We start from the raw sequence: 10,000 nt of genomic DNA, 5'->3' as shown, positions 1-10,000 counted from the left end.
ATCGTCACCACCCAATAAAACTCTTTGTAAACCTTTTTCTTGTTTTTTTTTGCTGTGACGAAAGAAAACTGCATAAGGATAAGGCATAGTGTGACAAGCGACCATCTTTGGAGCTACAATCTCTTTAGTCTCTTCCAAACTTGTATAGTTTTGGAAGAGGGTAATTGAATTGGTGAGATAGGTTGTAGAATAGGAGAATAATTTTCGTAGTATATTATCAACTTGGGTTACATCTATATACAATGGCTCTACCAATATGATCCTAAACTATTGCCTACAAACAAGGCTAATCAGAGACTAAACAAGAAAGAATAATTACATTATTAATTTACAATATTGACTAATCAATTTGAGATATATTCCTTAACACTCTCTCTCAAGTTGGAATGTATGTTAATGACACCCAACTTGTTGAGTAATGTTATGAACTATGACAAACTCAATGCCTTGGGGAATATATCAGCTGGCTGATCATTTATTCTTATGTAAGTTGTATGTACCATTCCTCCTTGGACCATCTCTCGCACTAGATGACAATTAATCCCTATGTGCTTTGTTTGTTCATGAAAAACAAGATTCAAAGCTATGTGCAAGGCTAGTTGATTGTTGCAAAACAATGTGATTGGTTGTGGATGATGCACTTTCAAATCCTTTAAGATATTCATCAGCCATATGATTTCATAGCAGGTGGTGGCCATATAACGACATTCAGCTTTTGTGCTAGAGTGAGATATAGTAGTTTGTTTCTTAATTTTCCAAGAAATTGGTGCTTGACCAAGGAAAACACAATACCCTGTTATTGACCTTTTGCTATCTCTACATCTAGCTCAATTGGCATCACAAAATGCTTGTAATTGCAATGAACCAGTGGAAGGAAGGAATGGAAGGAAGAAAGATTCCTTGTCCAGTGCCTGTTTGATGTACTTGAAGACCTTGTGTGCAGCCTCAAGATATGGTTGCCAAGGTTTCCTCATGAACTAACTTAGCGCATGAACGACATAGGCTAAGTTAAGGCCTTGTTATGGTCAAATATATTAGCCTGCCCACAAGCCATCTATATGAGGAGGGATCATTCAACAGCTTTCCTTCCATTTGTGTGAGAGACAAGTTTTGATTTATAGGGAATCATGAAGGCTTTACTCGTATAAACCCAGCATCGTCTAATATTTCTAGTGCATATTTTTGTTAACATACAGAGTGATTCCACGCTTTGATCGTGCAACTTTTATCCCCAAGAAATATTTGGGTTGCCCCTAGTCTTTTAGTTTGAAACATTGAGAGAGAAATTGTTGAAGGAAAAAATTTGTCCTAGCTAAGAACAAGTGAGAATATTTGAACACATAAGCTAACAATTAACACTTTAAAGTAGGCATGCATTAAAAAACAATTCTAAAACCCATTACTTTCAAAGCCTAGTGAATGGTGAACCACAAGACTCTTTAACAACATTAAAGAGAAGAAAGGTTTTTGAGAATCATTACCCTTGAAGCTCATCCTTATTTGTACAAAGGATTCACTCAAGTCGAGAGCTTTCAAGTCACCTCCTAGCTCCTTGGATCTTCCTTGTGATTTTGCTCTTTTTTATTCTCTTTTGCTCCTTGAGGATGTGAGGAAAGGAACTCCAAAAGTACCAAAAGTTTGGTACCCTTAAGTCTCCACACCAAGGATGATGGTGTGAGGATGAAATGGTATACCTAGACGGAACCATTGATCCTTGATTAGTTGGTGCTGCAATGGCCTCAACCCACTTAGAAACATATTACAAATCAACTAAAATATATTGGTTCCCATTAGAAGATGGAAATGGACCCATGAAATTAATACCCTAAACATCAAATAATTCAACAATTAAAATACTTTGTTGGGGCATCTCATTCCTTTTGGACTGGTTGCCGACTCTTTGACACCTATCACACACCTTGCACCAATTATGTGCATCTTTAAAAAGTGTAGGCCAAAATAACCCACTCTACAAAATTTTCTCTGCTGTTATTTTCTGCCCAAAATGTCCCCCACATGCAAAATGATGAGCAAATTTTAAAAAGTGCACCTACGAATAATCTGGTCTGGGTAGTACTTATCTAAGTATGGCTCATCCCATAAATAATGCTTTACATCAGATAAAAACTTCTTTTTCTGCTGGAACGTAAAATCTGGATGCACCACACCCCTAACCAAATAATTAACAATATCAGCAAACCAAGGTGTATTAATTTGGACAACAAAGAGTTGTTCATCTAGAAAACTCTCACTCAATGGTAGGGAATCCTCTTCGGAAGCTGTAGGAATAATTAATCTGAATAAAAGGTCTGCCACCACATTTTCACTACCCTTTTTATCTCTGATTTCTAAGTCAAACTCTTGCAATAAAAGAATCCAACAAACCAATCAAGGCTTAGCATCTCTTTTAGATAACAAATACTTCAAAGCTACATGATCTATATAAACAATCACTTTAGCCCCAACTAAATAAGAACGAAATTTTTCCAGTGCAAAAACAACTGCCAACAATTTTCTCTGTGATTGCATAGTTTAGTTGTGCATCATTGAGGGTTCAACTAGCATAATAAATAACTTGGGGAAGCTTATCTTTCCATATTCCAAGAACTGCTCCTACTGCATAATCTAAAACGTCACACATTAATTCAATAGGTAAACTCCAATTTGGGGCTGCAATAATGGGTGTTGTAGTGAGGAGTGTCTTTAACTTCTTGAAGGCCTCCAAACGAGCCTCATCAAAAATAAAAGGAGCATCCTTAGCCAATAAATTGCACAAATTCGGCTAATCAAAGAGAAATCCTTGATGAACCGTCTATAAAACCCGGCATGCCCAAGAAAATATCGAACACTCTTAACAATTGTTGGGGGTGGCAACTTTGCAATTACATCAATTTTAACCTTATCAACCTCAATACCCTGTTAGAAATCAAGTGGCCTAGGACAATGCCCTGCTTAATTAACCATGAAATGACACTTTTCCTATTTTAAAACCAGGTTGGTCTTAATGCATCTTTCAAGAACTAGAGATAAATTCTGCAAACATTGGTCAAAAGAATCCCCAAAAATAGAAAAGTCATCCATAAATACCTCAACTACTTGTTCAACTAACCCGAAAAATATGCTCATCATGCATCGCTGAAACGTGAGGCACATTGCACAAACCAAAAGGCATTCTTCGATATGCGAAAGTCCCAAAAGAACAGGTACAGGTTGCACTCTCTTGATCCTCAGGTGCAACTAGAATCTGGTTGTACCCTGAATATCCATCCAAGAAACAATAAAAAGCACGACCAGCCAACCTTTCCAACATTGGATCAGTGAATGGCAATGGAAAATGATCTTTTCTAGTACCTGGATTGATCTTTCTATAATCAACACACATACGCCATTCAGTAGTCAAACATATAGGCACAAGTTCATTATTATCATTCTTCACAATTGCAATTCCAGAACGCTTCAGCACCACTTGAGTTGGACTAATCCACTTACTATCTAAAATGAGGTATATCATCCCAGCATCTAAAAACTTCATAACTTCATTATGAACAACTTCTATCATAATTAGATTCAAACGACGTTGAGCATCAATGGCAGGCTTTACTCCATCTTCCATCAAAATTATGTGCATACAAATTGTAGGGCTGATCCCTTTAATGTCTACTATAATCCAACCAATTGCATCTTGATAACTCCTTAAAATGCGTAACAATTTATCTTCTTTTGTTGATGATAAATCAACAACAATAATAACTAGCAGCGAAGAATCTGCACCCAAATAAGCATATTTCAAGTGTTCTAGTAGCACTTTTAACTCCAATTTAGGTGGTTGTACCTTAGAAGGCTGCAGCGATTTTTTTGGTTCCCTCAAACTCTCAAAAACGTGCCTCCAATGGGGGTGTTGAAAAGGGACACTTTCCAAAGCTGAAACATACTCAAAAACCTCTTCATCTTCTGTATTTTTATTCTCAAACCTATGCAACACATTTAACAATGGATCAGATGTCAAACGGGGCATAATCTCAACATGTATTAAGCTATCCAACATATCAACGGGCATCCAATCTTGCACATCAACTGGCCTTTTAGTTGCTTCAAATAAACTGAAAACAACATATTGATCTTGCACTCTAAGTGTAAGTGTTCCAGCCTCTACATCAATTAACGTTCAAGCAGTTGCCATGAAGGGACGTCCCAAAATAATTAGTGTTTGCATATCCAAAATCACAAAATCTGCAGGAAGATAGAGATCATCCACTTTAATAATGAGGTCTTCAATAATTCCTCTAGGATAAGCAACTGAACGGTCCGCTAGTTGTAGAATAACTGAGGTATGCTTGATTTCTCCTTGTCCTAGTCTCTGACAAGCAGAAAAAGGCATTAAATTAATACTTACAACTAAATCAATTAAAGCACATTTAAAATTAGAATTTCCAGTTGTGCATGAAATCGTAAAACTACTTGGATCTTGTTTCTTTGGGGGCATCTTGTGTAATAGAACTTCGCTACATTGTTCTATAATAATCACTTTTTCAAAATCAACGAGCTTCTTTTTCTTTGTGCAAACATCCTCCAAAAACTTGGCATAAGATGGAATGTTCTTGATTGCATCAATTAATGGTAGATTAATCTGAACTTTAGACAAAGTCTTCATAAAATCTGTCAACTATTGATCTTTAATGTTAGGCTTCCACCTTTCAGGGTAAGGCATAGGTGGCACGTAAACACGCTCTGTAGTATCTGCAACAATTTCTGTACTGTTTTCAGATCTGTCTAAAGGCTGTGTATATTCTGCAAAAATATCAGATTCTTTAAGATTTCCCGAATCTGTTTGTGACTATGATGTTACCCATGAATTTCCAACACAATTTTCAAGTCTATTATCATAACTTTTTCCATAATGTAAAACTCTAACTGCCTTAAAATCTACACCTCCCCTTAGATTCGGTTCGGTTTGGCTAGGAAATGTACCCGATGTTCTTTCTGAAACCTACAATGCAATCTGCCCATTTGTTTCTCCATATTTTTCATTGTTGCTTGCAAATTTTGGATTTCTTGACTGGTAGTATTAGCTAATTTTTCAATTGCAACATCCCAAGCAGCCTTAGGTACAGCAGGTTACTGTAACTGCTGTTGAAATTGTGGCCTAGGGTGCTGATCTTTGTCCTACTTTAAATTAGGATGATCTCTCCAACCTGAGTTGTAGACATTTGAATACGGATCATATCGGGGACACTGCAAATTATTAAATGCATTAACCTGCTCTACTGTAAATTTCGGAAAAGCATCTTTATGTGGACAGCTCATAAAATCATGAGTTGTCATGCTACAAATGTTGCAGGTAACTTGTAAGGGCTATAATAGAAAATCTCCAAAAACCTTAGCAATTGCTCTATGTCTCCAAAGTTGCATAAAAGAAAGCGTGCGTAGCAAAAAAAAACCAAGAGCGGCAAAGCAATATATTTGCTAAGCCATCCACAAACCCTAAAACATAGGTCTCTTATTCCAATTAGGAAACAAAGACAAATAATAAAATATCTTAGAAAATAAAACCCTAATTAAACTAGGAGAATCTATCAAGTACTTGTCCAGCCATATTTTAGCCTCAGATATCCTCCAAATCCGGCCCAAGATAGCTTTTTTTAAAGATCAAGACGTTCCAAACATATCTCCAGAAGGCCACAAAACCATCCGAGGTCATCTTGGGCTCCAAAAACGCAATTTAAGCCAAGAAATATCATTTTCCAGTACCGCGCATCGCTCCTTATTTTATTGCCAGAAAATAACCACTTGGTAGAAAAATCCCAAATTTTGATAAGATTAAGTTAAGTGACTCACAAACGTCCTCCAACTAGAATTATTCCAAAATTCATCCATTTGTCCTGTTTTGCTCCAGAGGAAGTTGAAAGTCCTATATTGAAAATACAATTTAAAGTATCAAAATTCTTCCAAAATATTAACCAAAATATACTAAAAATAGGGTAAAATATATAATATAAAATCTACTAATCACCTATATGTTAGATTATAGAATTTGTATCACTTGGATTAAACCTGACAAATTTCATTTTGATTTTGGTGTTGTTTGGGCCATATATAAAAATAAGCCTGCTATGGGGTCAGGTTATTTTTATTTACGCAAAGTTGTGCAACAATGACCCACCAACTTCAAAGCTCGACTTAGTATATTCCCCTAGGGCTTAGATGACTACTCACTACTCTGCAACCGTCCAAGAGCTTGGACGTGACTCTCCTCGAAGAATGTCTACCACGCCGACGATTAGACCTAGAAATCTCTCACTTCCTGAAATGATGTGGAACACGTCACTAAACATATTGATGTCACCACAACAATCGTGTGATGTGCTATAAATCTCAGTCGAAGGCCACCAACCATTAATTGTAGTTATGGTCAGCGTCAATGACTGGTCATCACTACTCTTGAATAAAATTCTTTGAGGGTTTTAAGGGAGAACTAATTTTTCCATGTGAGTTCTTGTTTTTGGTTTGTTGCTAGAGTATGCTTTCAGTCGCTTGAATTACTAGAGACTAGCAATAAGCTAGTTGGGGGTGTGATAATTGCTCAAAATTGCATGTTTAATTCTCTTTCATTAACACTCTTTCTTGAATAAGGTCCTGAATGACATTTGGAGGCTTCTCAATCGAAACTAGTTTTGAACCACTAGACAATGCTACCTTTGCCAAACGAAGGGCAATTCCATTATTTTTTTCTAGAAATAGAAATAAACTTTGAAGCAAAAAACAAAGCTGCACTATAAATTGAAGGAAATTTTGTGAAAAACATGTTCATTTAAGCAACATCTAAAGCATGCAATTAACAATTAAAAGGCGGAATCATGCTTCAATGCACCTAAAAACAAAACATTAACCATGAAATTCAAAGCCTAGTAGATTAGTGAACCAAGACTCAACTCAAATCAAAGTGAGTTGAGAAATTTATACCTTTGTAAATTCCTCTTTGCATAAGCAAAGGCTAATCACCCAAGGAGAGGGCCTTCATTCCTTGCTTCTTAGATCCATGGATTTGGATGGAAGAATAGGTTTCTCCAAGTTTCCAAAATTGAGAACCTCTAAGTCTCCACACCAAGGTAAGATGTGAAGAAGAGATGAGTGACCTTGGAGGAGAAAGATTACTAGCTAATCCCTTCAAGGGTGGCCGGCCTCTTTAGAGAGAAAAGAGAGCTTGTGTTCTCATCCTTTCCCCAAAAGAAAACCCTAAATGAATTTTGGCTATAAAGTCATATTTATACCTTTAGTCATTGGAGTGGCAAACTTGTAATTAAAACAAGTTCACTACCCTTCCTCTAAATGGCCGGCCATAGGGTTCTATTGGGCTTTTTGGGCCTTTGTAAATTAAGTTGTCATACAACTTAAGTTAATGGGCTTGACGTTCGAAGCCCATTGGGCCTTGAGGCCCAAAACTAACCCGTGGTCTTTTAACGAACTTTATTCGTTTGATTAATTAACATATTAATTAATCATTTCCATAAATAAATAATCAAACCATTTAATTATTCTTACTCATCTCCTTTGTTTCTTCAATCTCTACCTTACACGGTGTACGATCCATTAGGTTCCTTTTAGCGAGGCAGTGGGCGATTAGAACTCTTTCAAATCGATTGTGAATTGAAACTTACTTTCAATTCTCCCTTTAGTGATTATACACATTTAGGGCTTCCACAAACCATGAGTGACACCTAGCAGTATGTCATGGTTACCCAAGCTAATCAGAAGAGGTGGAGAACCTATTCAGTTTAGGATTACAATGCAATACGGTATTTCTCTAATACAATACTCTTGATCACATTGTTTGGTTTGATAGTTTATTCATGTCTACTATCCAATGTGATTCATTTACTTATATGATTACCTTGATTGTGATTTGGAACGACTTCCTAAATCTCATTCATACTCTGGCCAGAGATTCTTAATCATATCATAGAGTATTCTCCCTCGAACGGTTTGAAGGTTAGAGATCCCTTGTTGCGCATTCACTTGCCTCCATGGCTAAATGGCTTAACCCCAACTATGCCGTGGACACCCTCTGACGGGGTGACTTTGACATAGTCAAAGATCAAGGACCTAACCACAAGACAACTATGATGCCTCAGGTCAAATGACTATTTTGCATTATCCCAACCATGAGTTTTCATGTGACATGAGTATAAGAACTCCTCGTTGATCATGTTCAGTGGACTTATTCGTTATTGAGCACCTACATGCTTGTCTTGGTGTCAATCACACCAATGACTCGAGACTAGTCACTCTCCCTAAGAGAAGACATAGCATGTACTGATCTTAACGGACTGTCAATGCCCAATTGGCAATCCTATGATCAGGAACGTTTAGGATATGTATACGAAAGAGAATGGTCTCATTAATCTAACTTGTTTAAATTACATTCTCCCAATTACATATTCCTTGGACTTATCGTTTAAGCATATAACATTTATATAAGACGGCTTAAAATAATAATCTTTGCCCTTGACATTAAACTAGATTAGTTTAACATGTGAAATGTCCGTAAAGTATCATCATATGATTGGTTTTAGGGTACATTTCCAACAATCTCCCACTTGCACTAGAGCCAATCAGCTTGGTCATCAGTGATGATACCTCTTCTGTTGTCATTTCAAAAATGGCTGAGTAATAGGCCTAGACAATGGATATCTATATGTTATCCATAGAAGCAACCTTGAGAATAACGACGTCACCATTATACATGATTCTCAATCATGTGGTTCAGTCTCTCATTTGAGTTCGGATCTTGATGTGACCTTGATTCCCTGGCTTGAGCTATCGCCCCATTAGTGTTGTAGTGTCGGTACACTAGAGACACTTTCTGGTTGGAACCGAATAGAGAGTTCATGAATGAACTTTCCCATCCAAACAACATTGTTTGTAAGCTTCTATATGGCAATATATTTGCATTCATAATGGAACACACTAAAGTCATTACTTTTAATGTTTCTATCCAAATATCTCTTTAGTCATAATAAAGAGATATCTGATTTGAAGGAAGATTTGTGAAAAACATGTTCATTTAAGCAACATCTAAAAGCATGAAATTAACAATTAAAGGCGGAATCATGCTTGCATGCACTTAAAAACAAAACATTAACCATGAAATTCAAAGCCTAGTAGATTGGTGAACCAAGACTCAACTCAAAGCAAAGTGAGTTGAGATTTATACCTTTGTAGATTCCTCTTTGCATAAGCAAAGGCTAATCACCCAAAGAGAGGGCCTTCATTCCTTGCTTCTTAAATCTATGGATTTGGATGGAAGAATAGGATTCTCCAAGTTCCCAAAATAGAGAACCTCTAAGTTTCTACACCAAGGTTAGATTGGAGAAGAAATGAGTGACCTTGGAGGAGTTGGATTGCTAGCTAATCCTTCCAAGGGGGCCGGCCTCTTTAGAGAGAAAGGGAGAGACATGTTCTCTCCAATTTTCTCCAAAAGAAACCCTAAATGAATTTTGGCTATAAAGTCACATTTATACCTTAATTCATTGGAGAGGCAAACTTGTAAATAAGTCCAAAACCCACTCCATCTCTAAATGGCCGGCCATTGGGTTTCATTGGGCTTTTAGGGCCTTTGTGAATTATTAGTCATTAAGTTGTCATACAACTTAAGTCAATGGGCTTGACGTTCGAAGCCATTGGCCTTGAGGCCCAAAACTAGCCCATGGTCTTTTAACGAACTTATTCATTTGATTAATTAACATATTAATTAATCCTTGCCATAAATAATTAAACCATTTAATTATTCTTACTCATCTCCGTTGTTTCTTCAATCTTTACCTTACACGGTGTACGATCCATTAGGTTCCTTTTAGCGAGGCAGTGGGCGATTAGAACTCTTTCAAACTGATTGTGAATTGAAACTTACTTTCAATTCTCCCTTTAGTGATTATACACGTTTAGGGCTTCCACAAACCATGAGTGACACCTAGCAGCATATCATGGTTGCCCAAGCTAATCA

This window comes from Malus domestica, chromosome 05 (assembly GCF_042453785.1).
Source record: "Malus domestica chromosome 05, GDT2T_hap1".
NCBI classification, from domain to species: Eukaryota; Viridiplantae; Streptophyta; class Magnoliopsida; order Rosales; family Rosaceae; genus Malus; species Malus domestica.
This window is presented reverse-complemented; position numbering follows the sequence as displayed.